At 39.6% G+C, this 6,735-nt stretch overlaps 1 long non-coding RNA gene across 1 annotated transcript; it reads right to left on the bottom strand.

The window, feature by feature from the left end:
- Positions 1 to 2,347: 2,347 nt before the first annotated feature.
- Positions 2,348 to 3,675, bottom strand: LOC144713786 (uncharacterized). The gene is made up of 3 exons (XR_013584149.1): positions 3,450 to 3,675; positions 3,270 to 3,348; positions 2,348 to 2,979 (listed from the first exon to the last, which is right to left on the bottom strand). It is a non-coding gene; the product is annotated as an uncharacterized LOC144713786 (long non-coding RNA).
- Between the last annotated feature and the right edge of the window lie 3,060 nt (positions 3,676 to 6,735).

Below are 6,735 nucleotides of genomic sequence, written 5' to 3'. Positions count from 1 at the left end.
AATTGGTTTCAAGACAAACCCGTGACTGCTCTCTCTTTCTTGGCTTCTTTCCTGCTTCTTTTTTGATTAGGAAGGCAAGATGCCCGCCATCTCTCTCCTCGTTTTCTCTGTCTCTCTCTCTCTCCTCGTTTTCTCTCTCTCTCTCTCTCACTCTCTGTCCTCGTTTTCTCTCACTCTCTGTCCTCGTTTTCTCTCTTTCTCTGTCCTCGTTTTCTCTTTCTCTGTCCTCGTTTTCTCTTTCTCTCTCTCCTCGTTTTCTCTTTCTCTCTCTCTCTCCTTGTTTTCTCTCTCTCTCCTCGTTTTCTCTTTCTCTCTCTCCTTGTTTTCTCTTTCTCTCCTCGTTTTCTCTCTCTCTTTCTCTCTCTCTCTCTCTCCTTGTTTTCTCTTTCTCTCCTCGTTTTCTCTCTCTCTCTCTCTCTTTCTCCTCTTTGTCCTCTCTCTCCCCTCCTTCATTGCCGCTCTCTTTGTCTCTCTTTGTCTCTATCTCTTTCTCCTCTTTCATTCCCTCTCTCTTTGTCTCTCTTTCTCCTCTTTCATTCCCTCTCTCTTTGTCTCTCTTTCTTTCTTCTCTCTCTCTCCCTCCCTCTCTCTCTCTCTCTCTCTCTCGCTGTCTCTCCTCTTTTTCCCTCTCTTTATCGTCTCTCTTTCTCTCTCACACTCTATCTGTTTCTCTTCGCTCTCTCTCTCTCTCTCTCCCTCTCTCTCTCTCTCTCGCTGTCTCTCCTCTTTGTCCCTCTCTTTATCGTCTCTCTTTCTCTCTCACACTCTATCTGTTTCTCCTCGCTCTCTCTCTCTCTCTCCCTCTCTCTCTCTCTCTCACACACTCTATCTGTTTCGCCTCGCTCTCCCTCTCCCTCTCTCTCTCTCTTTCTCCTCTTTGTCTCTCTTTATCTCCCTCGCTGTTTCTGCCATGGCTCCACAGGCCACCTTGGACTCGCTGCTACGTTCCCGAATACAGAGAGGATACTGTTGTAAAAGAGGGGAAAAGATGAGGATGCCCATCCACCCTTGGGAAGCACAGTTCGAGAATTTTGGAGTCGCTCATCATTTCATAGAAATGCACTACCGTCAATTAAAACATGTATAAAAAAACATGTAACTTAAACTATATATGTAACAACACGCGAAATTATTATTTACAAACGTATCATACTTGTTAATGCGTCTTATAAATATCTATAAATGTGTGAGGTTTTGATCGACACAGTTAATACAGCGAGTAGCGTTACAGAGCTGGCCAATATTTTTTTTATACCGGCCGTTATTTATCATTAGACCAAAGAGCATCATAATCATAACTGTATTGTTTTATTGTTTTATGTTTTCTATTATGCCAAATGTGAATTTTATGAATTTGGATGGTTTATCATTAACTAATATAATGTTCATCGCCACGACTTCCAAAGTACGATTGTCAAAATATAAGAAACGGTTATATGGTTTGTTTAGGCTGCGTACACTTCTCCGTTTTGAAGCCGAACATTTTTGAAAATTTCAATTTTCTATACGTTAATCATTCCAGCGAATAGGTTCACACGTTATTTTCCTAACCCATGCATTTTTCACTGATCATGATCACCGATTCCAGACATTACACTGAAGTGTGATCGTCTCACTCACCGGTTTTAATTCAATTCGCTAGGTAACGCCACATTTAATTTAGAGAACGGCTCCGAGATTTTCAACATAGAAGTTCTCTAGTAGTTTTTTCATTAGTCCAATCATGAAACAGAGTATAATCTGAGATGATGCTGGCAGAAAAGAGTAGCATTAAATGTAAACAATGACATGATTATAGGATCTCCCCCCTCACAGTTTCCACGTCATAGTCACGTCATTGACGTACTGAAAGTTTCCCTTCTCTCTCTCTCTTCCAACGCAGTGAACAGAAAACACGTTTGCCTTGGAGAAGAAAGAGAGAGGAGACAGGAAGAATGGAGAGCATTTTCAGCACTTATGCCAATTGAGTCTTTTCTTGGTATACAAGAGTTGCTAATTTTTCCGTGTATATGTTCATGTAGCCATGACTTTTCCTGTCTAAGATATCAACGCTTCTTTCTAGGAGGTTCCTAGCGCTGACGACCTTCTCTCTCTAGCCTACTCCTGGGCCTACGCAAGGAAGATTGACCGCCATATCCAATAGTTCTATTTTTATTTTTTCGGGATATCCAATAGTTCACTTCTCTCGCAGCTTTTCCCTATCATCGTCTCTTCTTCTTCTTCTTCGCCTCTCCTTTGCAGTTGATTCCGTCACATCCCCGTCGTTACACAGTTGAAGGAAGACACGTCTAAGGTGGCGTTACCAAAAAAATAAAATAATCAGAGAGATGGGGTTATCATACAGAACTACAGTTGAGGGGGATGGAGATATGAGGAGTAGGGGGCTCGCATGTGATTGTGCCATGGAAATAAGACAAGGTTGCTGCAAGTACCAATGAGTATTATAATGTGAGTGGAATATGTCTTATCCGTACAGCAATGCTGGCTTCTGGCTTCTAAATCTTCGGTGTTTCGTTCTTTCTCTCTCTAGAGTGAGTGCTTACGATGGACTGTAGCGCAGCGGAAACGCCGGCATTGTGGTAGCGTTCGATAGGTCTCGCCTTGGCCGCCCTCGTGATCCTTGTAATCTTTTGTGGGATGGGCTTCTCGCCAAGATCTAGGGGGGTCCTTCTTTGGGTAACTGTGTGGATTTATAGATAGATGAATAGATGATATATAGATAAATGTATAAATAACTTTATAGATAGAAAGAAAGAAAGATAGATAGATAGATAGACGGGTAGATAGAAATATATATGGATTGCTAGATAGAAAGATAGATAGATTGATAGATTGAGGGTAGAAAGAGTGATGCAATGAACAGCTTGGAATTCCAGAAGATGCCCTTCTTCGATGAGAAATGAAAAGGAATATCGAAAAATCAAGTTGCTGAAGCTCGAGCAGAAGAGAAGAACATGCCAATTGTGCTCATTATTAAACCTGTCGAAGAGATCAAATAAAACAAAGGTCTATCATTTGTTGAATCAATCATCAGAAGAAGAATTAAGCAACAATGAGAATACATTCTAGAGGTAGACAGAGAGATAGAGAGATAAAGATAGAGAGAGAGACATAGAGATAAAGATAGAGAGAGAGAGACAGAGAGATAAAGATAGAGAGAGAGAAAGAGAGATAAAGATAGAGACAGAGACAGAGAGATAAAGAGAGAGAGAGAGAGAGAGAGAGAGAGAGAGAGAGAGAGAGAGAGAGAGAGGATTCTAAAATCCTACCTTCTTTCTGCCTTTAGGAAAATCACATGACCCGTCAGGCCGCAACAGCCGAGTTAAAAAATACTATATAATAATCACCCTGAAGGCAGAGAGCAGAACAAATAAATTTGTCTGAATAATGGCATCTAAACTGAGATAATTATCTCACACTTCCAGCGTCAGCAAGCAGCCAAAGCTCACCTCTTTTGAAACCCCTCAGCCTTCGCGGTTCTTTTTTCTGTCTCTTCTTCCACTCTCTCTGTCCTCTTTCCCCACTCTACGTTTTTCCTCCCACTTGGTCAAGGAACAGAAGCCCGACGTATTCTTCTGCCGTTTCGCTTAGATACGCGCGACCCCTCTGTATCCCTGTTTCTCTCTCTATCTATCCAGCTGGGTACAGAGCGAATACATGTCACGAGAGAAGAGGAGTCTGCACGCAGCCTCTTCTAGGTCAGGTAAACGAGAAAGACGACAACTCGAGCTAAGGCCAGGAAGATTCCTCTGGCTGTTCCTTGTTTGCAGTTTACCCCCATCTACCTCTATAGTTTAGCTTCATCCACACATTGTAAAAATCTGTAGCATAATCTTGCTGTTTGTGGAGATCTACAAAAGCTGCTCATGTCTGCATTCAATTTTATATCTCTGCACGCCGTCCTGGAAACGACGTGCAAGACGCTCATTCTCTGTCCGCTGAGGGAAGAAGATTTGGCCGAAAGCTGCGCTATCCTGGCTGTATCACATTGTTGCGTTTTTCCTTCTTTGCTCATTGCTTCCTCCATGTTCACGATCTGCAACTTGCGCGTTTGTGGAGAATGGAAGTTAGTTTACATGCGATGGATCCCTCTTGGATCTAGTATTAGACATCTCATCCCTGACACAGAGAGGACGATAGATGGATCCAGAGATAATGAGATAGAGAGAGAACAAGAGAAAGAGAGATAGACGGATAGAGAGAGAAAGGGAAAGATATAGAGAGCTAAAGAGAGCTATAGAGAGATACAGAGAGAGCGAAAAAGAGATGCAGAAAGATAGAGATGGATAGATAGATAAGGAGAGATTGAGAGAGACCGATAGAGTGACAGAAGGAAAGAGATATATAGAGAGAAAGAAAGAGAGATAGGAAGATATAGATAGAAAAAATAGAGAGCGAAAGATAGAGAGACAAAGAGAAATGGACAGAGAGAGAGAGACATATAGAGAGAAAGATAAAGAGAGAAAGAGAGAGATAGAAAGAGAGATTGAGAGAAAGAGAAAGAGAGAGATAGATAGAGAGCTTGAGAGATTGAGAGAGAGATAGATATTGAGAGAAAGAGAGATATAGAGAGAGAGCTTGAAATATTGAGAGAAAAAGAGAGAGATATTGAGAGAAATAGAAAGAGAGAGATATTAAGAGAAATAGAAAGAGAGAGATATTGAGGGAAATAGAAAGAGAGAGATATTGAGAGAAATAGAAAAAGAGAGATATTGAGAGAAATAGAAAGAGAGAGATATTGAGAGAAACAGAAAGAGAGAGATATTGAGAGAAATAGAAAGAGAGAGATATTGAGAGAAACAGAAAGAGAGAGATATTGAGAGAAATAGAAAGAGAGAGATATTGAGAGAAACAGAAAGAGAGAGATATTGAGAGAAATAGAAAGAGAGAGGTAGAGAGAGAAAGAGAGAGATATTGAGAGATAGAGAAAGAAAGAGATATTGAGAGAAAGAGACGTAGAGAGATTGAGAGAGAAAGAGAGAGACAGCTTGAGAGAGTTCTTGAAAGATAGAGAGAGGTGGAGAGATAAAGAGAAAAATTGATATAGAGTAAGAAAGAGAAAGAGCTTGAGAGATAGAGAGTTGGAGAGATACAGAGATAAATAGATATAGAGATAGAACGAAAAAGAGCTTGAGAGAGGGGTTGACAGATAAAGAGATAGATAGATAGATATGGAGATAGAAAGAGACAGAGCTTCAGAGATAGAGAGATAGATAGATATATGTAGAGATAAAGAGAGAGATAGATAGATATAGAGAGATAAAGAGAGAGATAGAGAGAGAGAGAGATCGGGAGAAATAAAGAGATATACAGATCTAGAGAGGAAGAGAGAGAGAGACAGAGTTGTATATTTACTCAAATTATCCCTATGATTTATTTAGGAAAAAATTAACTCTAATTTTCTACTAACTCTAGTTTTCCAATTTTAGATTCACTATTAATTCTAAGTTGCTAGAGGTTTCCAATATAAGGTTAGTAATGATTGGGAGGATTAGTAAACTAGATATATAGATTGATGTAAATATATACATAAATACAGAAAGAAAGACAAAGGGAGGGATAATTATAGTAAATAGCGACATTTTTAGTTTGGATGAGTCGTAAATAGTGTGATGGATAGATTGGTAAAAGATAAATAGATATAAATGGATAAATCAGTAAATTGTTGAGTAGGAATGTAAATGACAACATATAGATGAATAGCTAGTTTGTTAGATTAATAGGTAAATAGACAGTCTAGTAGATAGATATTGATCGATAAAACGATAAATTGATGGATATATACCAGTATAGATTGATAAACTTTGTAGAAATATAGTCAGAATGATATATTTATACATGCACGGGTTTAAGAAAGTTCCGGAGATGGCGTGGAGCAAGATTTTTTCGTATAGTATTCCTATGCGAATAAAATCTAGGGTGCTTACGATGTTGACCCATTTGGATAATTTAGAATACGATTGGACGGAGATAATAGTTATCATTCCAACAGGCGGGATATGTGTTTCTCTCCCTCGTTTTGATCGAAGCTACCTTCATCACCTTTAGAGGCACCTAAAGTGCACATGACAAGGGAAATCAGCTGAGCCAATTTCATAACCCTATAGAATCTTGCATTTTACTTTTACCGTTTAGTATCAGTAACGTCCAGTTTTCAACAATTTAAAGACAAATTATCATCTTTGAAAAGAATAGCAAACCTTTTCTCATTAACCACCTTCTTGATTCTACCCCAAATTATCATCTTTGAAGCATTACAATAGCAAAGCATTCATTCACAAACGCAAATTACATAGACAAATACTTCCGTTCATTTCCAGAGCGTTGTTTCTTTCGGCGATTGACACTGTACCATCGATTGAACAACCACTAGCTACAAAACAAAAGAAAGCACGTATTGGCTACAAAAACAGAACGGACGAAAAAAATTTGACGGGTTTCGCGGGAATCAACTGGCTGTCCATTGTCATACATCCATTGTGGTCAGCGCAATCGAAACTCGTCAGATTGGAGAATATCACTTGTCAGAACTGTTCAGATAAAAAACGAATTTTGGTAAAGAGGTGAGGGTGGAAATGGAAAGGACAATGAAGAAAAAAAGGAAGATCGGGGCAAAGAATAAAAGACAGAGTGTCTTGTTCCCCGTGTCTGGTTGAGCAAGCACGCATCTAAGTCTTCCTATGAGTTCTACAACCGAGACATGCCGAGTCAACCCATCTGATAAGACGCTCAAGC

This window comes from Wolffia australiana, chromosome 16, assembly GCF_029677425.1.
Source record: "Wolffia australiana isolate 7733 chromosome 16, ASM2967742v1".
In the NCBI taxonomy this organism is placed as follows: Eukaryota; Viridiplantae; Streptophyta; class Magnoliopsida; order Alismatales; family Araceae; genus Wolffia; species Wolffia australiana.
The sequence above is the reverse complement of the archived record's forward strand: the minus strand, read 5'-3'. Positions and strand labels throughout refer to the sequence as shown.